General features: G+C 45.3%; 1 long non-coding RNA gene across 1 annotated transcript in view; it reads right to left on the minus strand.

Moving 5' to 3' along the window:
- Positions 1-504: 504 nt before the first annotated feature.
- The window catches only part of LOC144771488 (uncharacterized), a 59464-nt gene continuing 47046 nt past the window's right edge, over positions 505-12922 (minus strand). The window contains exons 6-8 of the long non-coding RNA XR_013599313.1: positions 1155-1228; positions 990-1063; positions 505-877 (exon numbers count right to left, since the gene is read on the minus strand). This is a non-coding gene — a long non-coding RNA (uncharacterized LOC144771488). The remainder of the gene's footprint in view (positions 878-989; positions 1064-1154; positions 1229-12922) is intronic.

A 12922-nucleotide genomic window follows, 5' to 3' on the forward strand; every position in this document is an offset into this window, starting at 1 on the left:
AATACACTGAGATTAAACTCCACTTCATCAGTTTGACCCTTGTCTATTCCTACTCGAATTTTGTTAATCTTACTTTCAAAGAAGGAGGAGAGCTGATTACACAATTCTTGTGAAGGAGTAGATTCGGACAACAGTGCCTGCGGATGCTGTGATTCATTAATGAATCTACATCATTCTTTTGAAGTAGTCACAGAATTTACAATATTGCCTGAAATATATTTTTCTGGGTCTCTTTAATCGTACACATTTAGGACATAACGGATATATCACTCTGGCATCCATACCATGCAATGGCAAGAGAGCAGTAGAACATGCGAAGGTCCAGAAAGATGATGATGCCACAGGACACATAGAATCAGGGCCTCCCAAAACTGACAGGGCAGTTTGAAGCTAAATAACAACAGTGGTTCTGTCAGGAATCACAAATAATTTGAAAAAACAGTAATCAATACATATCGAGAAAACATATCCTGTGAAGGATATAAGGAGACACACACTACCAAATGTGGTTCTAAAGGTAAATCTTTAGTATAAACCTTGATGTGAATCAATCCACAATTTATAGATAACTGTCCAAAACAAAGAGACACATAGACTATGTAAACATTTAGTGATCAGGTCGTGACTGGTGACATGGTGCTGTACAAAGCTAAAACAAATGATACATATTCATGCATATAGACAAAACATTAGGTCATGGATGTCCACTTTTGAATACAATTGTCACAACTGGATGAAATATTCCCTTGTTTTTGTTGAGACTTTGTGTGGACGGATACACGTAAAGAACGTCGACGTTTCAACCCTATATCTTAGTGCAGACTCGTGTGCATCTGTGTCGGGTCTTCATCAGGAGTCAAGAAGGGGGTAGGACAGCCTGTGAATGTAAGACAAGAGGGGGAGGGATCAGAACCATGTGTCAGCGATAATTGATGTAGGTAAAGGGACCCAATGGGGCTCACCTGAATGAAGGGAAAAAGCGTGCTTACTTTCTTCAGCGGGTCCTTCACGGAGGGAGAATGTCAGCCGACAAACTCGATAATCATTCTTGGAGTCGTAAATTCTATAAAGCAAGCAAGGCACAAATCAGGCCTCTACTAAGGATATCAGGTAATGTATTACCTAAATACATACGTGGTTAGGGAAGCTCATACCTTGTTTGCTTATTTAATCGATCTTCTACATCAGCTCGTGGAATAATCTGTGAGGGTGCCGCCGTAGCGATGACCTGGAACGAAAAATAAGGGTTCTTCTAATTAGCCCAAAAGAGGAGAACCTCCGGATTGTCGCAATGCATAGTGGTGGTGGTGGAGCTGTTAACATAACATCCTGCTAACAGTCTACAAGTCTGTTCTTCATTTTACGGAGTGCCCAAGGACAAGTTGAGGTGTACAAATTATGTATCGTGCCTATGGCGCTGTTGTAAGCAATACTCAGTGGAAGTGATTGCTGTAGCACGATTTACATTTTAATGTAATTTTAAAAACTGATGTAATTTTTTTAACTTGTATGGTAATCTGAATTTATTTCACGTACTCACTCGCACGGATCACTCAGGGAAGTCTGAGCTCAATCACTAGCCTGCACGCCTCGGTCCGACTCGGTGATTATCACCGTAGAGCGGAGGGCAGACAGGCATAGCCAGACACTTCCGCCTCACGAGCGGTTAGCGCTCTAGCTTTCCCAACTGCGAGGGCTACATAGGCAGCGAGGAGCGGTGGGCTCTTTGCGGTAAGGTGTGGACGGTGGCAGAGTCTCCTCTGACCCGCTTAGACGCCAGCAAGCGCTGTTGTAAGCAATATTCAGTGGAAGTGATTGCTGTAGCACGATTTACATTTTAATGTAATTTTAAAAACTGATGTAATTTTTTAAACTTGTATAGTAATCTGAATTCATTTCACTTACTCACTCGCACGGATCACTCAGGGAAGTCTGAGCTCAATCACTAGCCTGCACGCCTCGGTCCGACTCGGTGATTATCACCGTAGAGCGGAGGGCGGACAGGCAGAGCCAGACACTTCCGCCTCACGAGCGGTTAGCGCTCTAGCTTTCCCAACTGCGAGGGCTACATAGCCCTCTCGTCGCTCCGAGCGTGCAGCGGTCGCGCGCAGGGGTGTGCCTAAGGACGCGCCTAAGACAAGCCAAAGAGCAGCCCGTCTGCGCCCGTCCGCGACCGGACGGGGCAAGGGGCTATGGCTCTTACATCTGCTGATCCAGCCTGCCATGTCACAACTCGGGTAAGCTACTCATCATTGGACCTTTTAGGCTTATGGACGCCCTTTCAGTTGGGTTGTTCAGGGGAGGGGGGTGCACCCCCGGAGGGCCCTTTCTCAGGTCGAAACTGTTACTTTCAGGCTCAACACAACAGAATACCCTGTGACCATTATCATGTTCCCATTAAGGGGGTGGGATCAAACACGCAACTAGGTGGTAGGAACCTGTTGTGTAACATCAGATCCTTGCCTAAGCATTATAGTGAGGTCTGGGATTTAGTCTCATCGCTACAACCAGACCTTTGTTTCCTAACCGAAACATGGTTAAAACCCCATTCGGTCCCAGCTATCACCTTAGGGATTCCGGAGGGCTACAAAATAGTTAGGTTAGATCGCCCAGTTAAAACTGGGGGAGGCATAGCAATTGTTTATAGAAGCGATCAATCGATCTCTATTTTAGAGGAATGTAGCACTCCTGAGTTGGAACTTCTGATTTTTAAGGTCTGCACTTCCACTAAGATCAGCCGTAAAGGGGCACTAGTTTATCCCCCCCCCCCCCCCCCCCCCGGCCCCTGTGCTAATGTTTCAATCTCGCTGCTGGAGGCATTGGCTAGACATGTTAATTCGGAGAGCAAATTCATTCTCCTTGGAGATTTTAATGTTCATAGTGAACTGAAGGAATGTGGGGAGGCACAGTCTTTATTGACTGATCTCTCATTACTTGGCCTAGCACAGATGAACATTGGTCCCACACATCAGGCAGGACACACCCTGAACCTTATCTTTTCTATTAAACCCAATACCATTAAGTGCTCTCCCCCTACACAAGTACATTGGACAGACCATTTTGTTATGGAATTCCACACATTGTATTTAGGTAAAACCTCCTCTCAGGCACTAGTTCTGCCCAGTATACGGAGGCAATGGCATAAGGTGACTCCAGAAGCCTTTCAGGAGAGGTTTGTTAAGCCCCCTATTAGCTCCTCGGAGGGAGTGGAAATGGCTTTAGTCAATTTCAATCAAGCTATCCTCGCTGCTATGGATACTATTGCTCCTATGAAAGTGTTCAAACCACGTCCAGCACACAAGCAGGAAGTATGGTACTCTGAGCACCTACGATCTCTTAAACAGTCCGCTAGAAAGCTGGAGAAGGTGTGGAGAACAACCCACAGTGAAGACGATAAGAACCGTTACTGGGTGGCCCTCACCATCTATCATAAGGCTATTCAACGCGCACAAAAGAATCACATTGCATCCCTACTTTCAGCTGCGGGCAATACCCCTAGGGTTCTGTACCAAATCCTGCAGTCCTTTGTGAAACCAGTTGCGTGCGAAAGCCCTGAACTGTCTTCGCAGCAACTGTGTGATAAAGTATCACAGTTTTTCACAAACAAGATAGACAGGATATATGATAGCATTACCAATGCTAATCTGTCTTCCATAGGAGGTGTATTTTTGCCCCTGGGTGAGGAAGAAGTACCATGCCCGACCAACTTTAGTACATTCCCCCCTATCTCTCTGGAAGAGGTTGAATGCTTTGTAAGCCAGATTAAGAGTGGCAGCCCTTCAGACACCATTCCGGCTAGAATGATGCCGGTGGTGGGGAATACACTGGGCCCAGGGATCCAGCGCCTGGTGAATCTCTCATTGACCGAAGGCAGGGTTCCCGGGGAGTGGAAAAAGACATTGGTTAGACCCATCAGGAAAAATTCCGCTATCCCTTGGACGTATCTGTCTAATCTTAGACCGATATCCCTGCTTCCATTCATGGGAAAACTTACAGAAAAACATGAGAATAGGCACTTATCGAACTTTATCGAACAGGCCGGCAGTCTAGATCACTCTCAATTTGGCTTTAGGCCAAAACATAGCACTGAGTCTGCATTACTGTCAGTGACAGATGACCTTCATATGTACCAGGACAGGGGTCATTCTGTTGTCCTGGTGCTGCTAGACTTATCGGCGGCGTTCGATACGGTATCCCACAACATCTTGCTCGGACGGCTTGCTAAGATCGGCCTTGAGAATACTGCATTGGCCTGGTTAAGGAGTTTTTTATCTAATCGCACCCAATCTGTCAGCATGGGTACATTTCGAGCGGCAGAGACTGAACTCACCAAGGGGGTGCCACAGGGCTCTTGTTTGAACCCAACTCTCTTCAACATCTACGTGGCCCCCTGGCTAGAATCTTGAGAGAGTTCGGTTTCATCCCGGTATCTTACGCGGATGATACTCAGCTCTTGTTCCCATTCAGAGCTCTCACCGACGAAGTGAGGACGTCCTTTTCCGAGGGGATGAAGGAAGTGGCCAAGTGGATGTCATCTAATTGCCTCCAATGTAATGTAGGCAAGACGGAGGTCATGCTCTTTGGGGAGGCTAGGATCATGTGGACACCGGATTGGTGGCCGCAGGATCTTGGCCCAGTGCCTGAACCTAAGCAGGTCCTGAAAAACCTAGGGGTGCGCCTAGATCGTGAGCTCTCCCTTAAGCAGCATGGCAATTTTGTGGTGGGCTCCTGCTTTCACGTCATTGGTCTTTTGCGGAAAGTCTTTCCCCTGCTGCCTGATTTCACCAGAAAACCCTTGGTGCAGGCCCTGATACTTAGTCGTTTTGACTATTGTAATGGGCTCCTGTTGTCAGCCAATGATGGAGTATTAGCTAAACTTCAGGTGGTGCAAAACACGGCAGCTAGGCTGGTGTTAAACGCCCCTTTAAGATCGCCGTCAAAACCCCTCCTGGATAAATTACACTGGCTCTCAGTCCGAAATAGGGTAAAGTTCAAAACCTGCTGCTTAATTCATAAGAGTTTAAATGGATTAGGGCCATCATACTGGACAGATAAGTTTATACCATACAACCCTGTTCGGTCTCTTAGGTCCAGCAGCCAGCTTCTCCTGAGAGTGCCAGCGGTAAGGAAGGTCAGACAGGGTGGCAAGGCTTTGTCCGTTGTCGGGCCTACTTTATGGAACAAGCTCCCTCTGGCGCTCAGGCAATGCTCAGAACATCTGAGCTTTAGGAAACAACTCAAAACGTTTTTGTTTCAGAACTAATCTACTAATCTACTTCTTTACTGACTGTTTCGACTGTGCTTCTGGTTTTTTTTGGGCACAGAGATACTCCTCCGGGAGTCGATTCCAGCGCGTTATAAACCTGCAAATAAATATGGTGGATGGGGCGGGTAAACTGTGTGGTTAGTTGGACATGAATTAAAAAACGATCCTCTAACACTGTGGGGAGCTAATGAGGCCGATCGATTACGCCACCCCGGTTGATTAATCGTGAAGTAATAAGTGAATAGCACAACGAAAGTGATTGGTAACGTCCTAAGGTTTCCAATACAAGTGAATTAACGACGAGAAGGCAGACCTAATGATTAAACCGCCCCCGTCAAAGTGAAGTTAAAAATTATTTGTACACACTACAAACACGGTCCTACAGAGCTCGCCAGACCGCGCATTAAAAGTGTCAAGTGCATTCGCTGGTTGAAAAGGGGATATAATTCCAGCTTGGTCTTACGGAGCTTAAGTAAAATCAAAAGTACAGGGGGTGTTTAAAAAGTAGAACAGTTTGACAACATTTCTATCCCCACAGTTTCAGAACTTTTTAACGCATATTCATCCTTCTGGTTCCCTGGATGATCCAGACCCAGCAAAATGTCTGAAATCTTTGATTTTGTTAGTTCCAGAAATAGTTTTAGCTATATTGAACAGCTGTCTAATGAAATGTATAGTTCGTAAACCTTGGAAAATGCCTTGATTAAGTCTCTATTAAAAAAAGCCCACCTTACATCCATAAGAATGAGCAATTAATCAATCCAAAGGGATTTGTAGAGCGCTGCTTATCACCTGCAAGGGTATCCACACTCGGGTTCTGAGGGTTACTGGGTTACCCCATTAATACTAAGGGCAGTTTGAAGGGCAAGAAGGAATTCAGCTACGGTTCAGAGGTGATAGCATCATGTGAGTTGCTATGCCATGGAGCTTCAGAGTTCCATCTCAACCAATGTTAAGCCTAGCAATGTCAATGCCCACGCCTCGCCAATGAACCCCCAGAGTAATAGCAATAATCAAATCAAATGCATAAGCACTATTAAAAAGCAAATTATAGGGCCCCCTTCCCTTCTCTTTAAATCTGGACCCGAGTGAGCTGTATTTGCACATGCAAGTGAGCATCATCACAGAGGAGCGCATGTCGAACGTATGGAAAAAAAAAATACAAAATACTTAAAGAAGATGTATGCATTTTTCAACTTTGTGCTCTTTTACATTAAACGTAAGCAAAAACAAAATCATTGCAATATGCATTTCAATTTCATGTTTAGACATACTCATTTAGGGTGAACTTTCTAACGTATGACGGATGCTTGATATTTTAAGTGAGCCTTTCAGTGCTACTTGAGCGCTGAAAAAATGATAAACGTGTAAAAAATGTTCTTAAAATTAAAAATTAAAAAAAGGAAAACAATTTTTGCTGTTCTACAGTAAAAGAAACAGAAAATAGATAATGAAGAAACATATTGCTAACAAAACGAACTTGTCTTTGTTAGCAGTTAAAAGCACAGTGTAATATTTTGGTTAATTCTCTTAAAAAAAGAATGGTGATATTTTGAGTAAAGCACAGAAGTAACAACGCTCACAAGGCTGCGGGCAGAAAGGAGAAATGCAATCAACTGACAGAGCTGGGAGGCATGGCTGTTCCACACAGTTAAGTTGTTGTCCATGGATCATGCATTTGCAATGCACATTGTATGGCTAAATCTAAAAGGAGCGTGCAGAGCAGTGGCTAGCGAACAGTCATATTAAAGCTACTCATCACACGAATACGAGTGGGAAGTGGACGAGGTGGGTCAGCTGCAGCCTTTCTTCTCACATGAGATTGTAGCTGGGCCTGCTCTCTTCCCGTCCTGCTAACCTTGCCTTTACCATACAGTGAAGAGATGGAATACTCTCATTATAATGCTCCCTCCTCCTACATTACTGCACCACACTGTGAGTGTGATTCAGTGGCGTAACGCAAAATCCCCCCCCCCCCCCCGCAGAATATGGTGAATGTCCCCTGATTCTGCCATATCCCACAGGATATTCATTGGCCCTGGGCTGCATGGGGCTCCATTGAAGTGTTGGGGCTTCCCTAGTGAGTTGTGGGCCCCGTGTGCCGCAGGGGCCTCCGTTACGCCCCTGGTGTGATACTGTCAGTGGATCATGGTGCAAGTGATAGTGGTCACTTTGGGATGCTTTGTTCTGTACAACTTTATGGTGAAACTCAGGAATCAGCCTCTCTGGTTCTGCAGGTGAGAGTCTGCAGCTCTAAGACGGCTGCCGAGTGAGACACTGGTGTCTTAAGACTAGGCCAAACAGAGAGCAGGCAAAGGAGGAAACCACTCTGCTCCATTTGCAGGGCCGGACTGACTACCGGGCGTTTTGGAATGCTGCCGAGTTGGGGGTTGATGTCACTGCGGTGGGGGCTGATTTCGTTGATGGAGGTCCCCATCAACGAAATCAGCCCCCAGCTCAGCAGCATTTCAAAACGCCCGGCAGCCAGTCCGGCCTTGTCCATTTCAGGACAATTCATTTTATTGATGGGGCAATTATTGACACACCCAGGAAGACTTTAATCTAGGTGTGTAAATACAGACCATAGAAATACTTCTCAACTGAAGTCGGCACTGCAGCATTCAATATTTTTCAATGGTCATATCAAAAAGACAAAAGTACGTAGTGCTCAAGCGTTCACGGAGAACAAATAAAAACAAATTATAGCATTAGACTGATCAGAAATATAAAAGTGTTGGCACAAGATTAGTTAATTGCATCACATTACCCCATATATTTACTAATTGTCAATTGTGTCAATATCAGTTCCACCCAATGGTTCATCCTCAGGACGAGGTAATGATAGAGTAAAAGAAAATTTGATTTCAAGCTGAATTCGCACGGAAATTCAGGGTAATTTAACCTGCTCAAAAAGGGGGACTTGAAGTGATAATTCACAAGCTTTCCACCACTGAATTGTTTCAAACTCATTTTGCCTGCGGTTACCAAATAATCAAGTTCACATTCACCGTTCCTCTTGACAGACGTGGCCACTGTGTTGCAGCAGAGACAAGCTGAGTCAGGACTGGGCAGGCAGGCCAGACTTTGACAAGTGACATGGGTAGCAAAGTGTGCGAAAAGTGAGGCAGGCAAGGCTGTGTCCAGGGAAACCGGCCAGGCTGTGATGGAGGACAGCAAGGCCAGATGAGGTGTGCCTGGAAATACAAGCAGGGCTCTCAGGGCAGGTGGGCCAGACTAGGCAGCGGCCCACCTGGGTAAGTGTGGTGGGGTGGGTGGGGGGGGGGGTGTATTTCGGCAGACGACGTTGAGGGAAATTTACTTATTTATTTAAATTTCCCTCGTGGCCGTCTGTCAAATCCCACCCCAACTTGGACCCACTCTCTTACCTTCACGGGCCGCTGGCCAGACTGTGTCCCATTTGAGGGGCTTGTTTTGCCAGGACTGGGACATCACCTCACCAGACAGTATAGCAGCGTGAGTGAATGATCAGTAGTTGCAGATGGTCGTCAGTCCGCCTGCATGCGAAGGGCCAAACTGAAAACCAAATTCAGTTCTGCCAAAAAGTTTGTCAGCCCCATACTGCAGGGGGTTGTGACTATAATGTGTCAATGGGGCATTTTTGGGCCATGGCAGTATCCCCCATTGCCCTTACACCCACTTCTGAAAGCAGCAACCTAGCCTGCAGCCTATCAGGCATATGCCAGAGAGGCAGAATGGATGGCTTGTATAGCCCTGTGAATGGACTATGGACTTCCCTAAAACCTTTAGTGCTCTGCTTCGTCTCCAAGAGGGGCACACAGTCATTATTTAGTCCACTCCTGAACCTTTCACTGCGCTTGCTATCGCACCATTACAATTGCAGACTTATGCTCTCTATGTGCTCAGAACATGATTCTCCTTTACCACCGGCAGTTCTCATAAGCTGTGCATTCAGACCAGTCAGCCACAAATCTCATTACTTGGGCAAAACGGTGGAGGCAGGACATTTATAGATGGGGCAAAAACCTCGCCACCCCACACCAACAACACCACTAATCACCACATTGAGTTAATAATAGAAAATCAATACCCAATGCACAAATATTTGTACAGACTATTTTGGACCCACTCCAGATGATACCTGTTTGATCAGGCAGACTCTTGGGGGTAGATTTACTAACACCTTGCACCAGGTATACATCACAAAAGTGATGCAAAGCAGCGCAAAGTGTAGAATTTCGATTTACTTTCCAGCACAAAACGTGTTTTACTCTGGAAACTAGCTCTAAAGTAACTCAAAGTAGTGCTATGTGCTGCTTTTCATTACCTTGTGTCATGGGGCATACAATGGGTGGTCAGCCGCGGTCGGTAGTTGCAGCACCTGCAGGGCAGTGACGTGGGGAGGGAGAGGGGGAGGGGCAGGGTGCCCCTCCCACGCCCTGCAGGTACTCCCACTACGACCGCGGCTGTGGGTGGTACATGAGTGTCCCATGCAACCACCCATTGTTTTAAATGCAAAGTCCTATCTATGCAAAGTCCTATCTAATAATGTTTGTAGACAGGGCTTTGTTCCAAAAAACATAACGCTGGCCTTAACTTGGAGAAATTATGTAACCACTCGAAACATTTCAAACTTTGCATGTTTGCTCCACTATACAGCACACATACAAAGTGAGAAAAGTATTAACAGAGGGTTTGTACTGGAGGGGTCCTCCTCCAGCACAAAGCCTATGCTTGATCGAATACACAAATACACACACCCTTACACTACAGTGGAAGGAAGTATGCATTGGTGCCCGGCAGCTTAAAGGGTCTCAGCTCAGGGAGAGAGAAAAACAGTGGCACTTAGTAAATACGGTGCTGTTTTCAACCCTCCCTTTCATGCAACGCACTGCACTAACTTTGCTTGCTGCACTGCACTGTATTAAAATCTGCTCCTTAATGTTACATTACTAATAACCCACGAGCTTAAAACAGCTCTCATCCTCTTCATTACCCAATCCCATGCCTGCTTGCTATGGATATCGCATCATGAAAGGTAATTATTAGAAAAGCTGAAGCTTCTAGGAGTTAATTTTTTTTTAATCAGTTCCAGTATTAATTATAAGTCACGGGCTGAAATCCTTTGGAAAAAGTCACTGAGTCAAGCAAAGCCCAGCTTTGATCCTACAAGTGAATATAAATAAAACCAGCAAGTAGAAAGGGGCTGATGTTATTGAAAGTAAAATAAAAATATTGCTTTAAAAAAAAAACTATTTAACAAAAAGATTGTTAAAGTTATGCCCGCCTAGCTATTATTTAATGGTAAGTGATTAAAGAAAGTTTACTTTCTGTCCATATTTTATATTCCAATTATATCTAGTTTTCTGTCCTTGAAGAACAAAGAGCGTGCATGTGCGGGTGCAGGGGCTGCCTTAGGCATGTGCAAGCTGTGCACCTGCACAGGGCCGCCAAACCCCAGGGGCCGCCACGCCAATATATATCCTTAATATAATAATCCTCTGAGGATGGATACATATTTGGCAGGGATTTGGCGGTCTCCGGCTCTGTTCCACTTCCAAACACCCTGACCCCCCCATCTTCAACGGCCTCCGCGACTGCGTTCCTCCTGGTTCCTGATTGGCTGCTTTTTTTCCCTACCCATTGCTGGCCTGCTGGTACAGGCTTATATAACATTGCAAGCAAAATGAAGAGAATTCGAGTATATGAATCTGATTATTCGAAATGAAAGAGAAAGGCGGCTCAGCAGGCTTTCGTAGCATCACAGGAAGGAGCAATCCTGAACTTTATCACCCAAGGGAAACCTAAAGATGGAGAATCCTCCAGCCAGAGTACTGCTGATGCACTAGGTAAAACAGGCGCTGACGACCATAAACAAGAACAAAAAATGATGATATCCACAAGCAGAATGATACTCGTGGCGGCCCCTGGAAGGGATGTTTCCGGGCAAAGAGGCCACTGATTCTTTCTCTGTGGGGGGCTGTGGGTCTGGGGCCCCTGTTATGGCCCTGGCATTGCAGCCGTCTGTGCCAGTCCCTCATGTCGTGTGTAAAAACATACCCTCCTCCTACTAAATTTTATCGTTCTGAGACGAATTCGGAAGGGTAGGAGACGTCGCAGGTACTGATCATCTAATGCCTTTTCTGGACATTTTATTAAAACACCTTCCTGAGCTCCAGGGGGCTCTACCTCGCCCGGACCCCCTCTTCCGGGCCCCCTACCTATGCTCCCTTCCCTTGGCCGCCATGAGCCTAGAGCTGACCCTAGCGGGTGGATGCATGTGCATGAGTGTGCATGCGTGTGTGTGTAAGGTCACAATGGTACATACTGCCCTACTAGTGTATGAGGAGTAGATTTAAGTCGCTGTTGAAAATGATGGTACGTTCAATATGTGCAAAAATAGTGTACAATGTTTTGCTCCGATGCACAGATCCACAAAAACATGGTTCGCTGCAAGAGTTTGCTGGGCTTGAACTGCCCCTCATGTTCACTCCTCTCCCCTTATTGATTATTCCACAGATGATTGCGCGGCTCTTCTCTGCTTCATGAACCTTAGTGTGCAAGCGCCATCGTTATTTTAGTTTTTTTACCGACTACATGCGAAATATGTTTTTTGTTCATGCACAATACAAAAAATTATAGTTAACATGGCCTCCAACTCAAGAAAGTGCCTTCCATTTTTGTAACCCTTCCCTGGCAAAAGTGCAAACAAGTTGAAGTATGTGAGTTTCAATACCTGGGCTCTAAGGTCCTGTGACACAAACTCCCCCCATTGCTTTATCTTCATCAACCATCCGCCTATATGGTGCCTCCACCTTAACACCATTGCTAATATGGCGTGTTGAAATCCCACAGTGCATCCTTCTCCGACTGTTCCAGTTCTAGTATGCCTCCCACACAGTCATTGTTGACTTCCTTACTTTGACGGCAATTTGTTATCAATATTGATATAGATTTTATAATATTAGGTTTCCTTGCTTTTGCTCTTTTAGGCCTGAGCCTGTAAGATTGGTGTAACCTATGGATTATGTCAATTTACAAGGTTTCAGTAATCTGAATGATTGCTCTGGTGTCTAATCCTTTGAGATCTGTGTGCCTGAGCCTTGTGTCTAATGCCTCTGGTTGTGAGATCAGTGTAACAGTTCATTTTTACACCCTGACTTTTGGAAGTAGAGCCTCAGTCCTGGTATGCAGCAACTAATCTAAATAAAATGAGCAGGATAGGAAAATGAAAGGATGCTGACAGGAGAAGTGATGTAAGTTGATCTATACGTCTTAATAATTGTAGGGTAGTCATGTAACTTCCATACATAGATAATGTGAACTACTTATAAAATGCACTGTTTTGCCACCATGTTCTCAAGGTGTGGGCAGTGTGCTACTACTGCTTGGCAAACCTTGAATTACTAGAATATTTCAAGAGAGCCACTTTACACCTACGGTGGCATTTTGCCTATATGTGTTAGAGTTGTAATGTAAAATGCCCCAATTGGCCTTGTTTTCTCAAAAACGTTGTTGGGGTAACTCCCCCAAACCTCCATAAGGGAAGTCGGCTTGCTTGCTTCACTCATTTTATGCAATTCAAGGATCCCTTTCAAAGATCACCAGCTGATGCTGGAAATAATTCATACACGCCCACAGAAAACCCCTTATGTGTTTGATTTATGTTTATTTTTA

Source organism: Lissotriton helveticus, chromosome 1_1, assembly GCF_964261635.1.
Source record: "Lissotriton helveticus chromosome 1_1, aLisHel1.1, whole genome shotgun sequence".
NCBI classification, from domain to species: domain Eukaryota; kingdom Metazoa; phylum Chordata; class Amphibia; order Caudata; family Salamandridae; genus Lissotriton; species Lissotriton helveticus.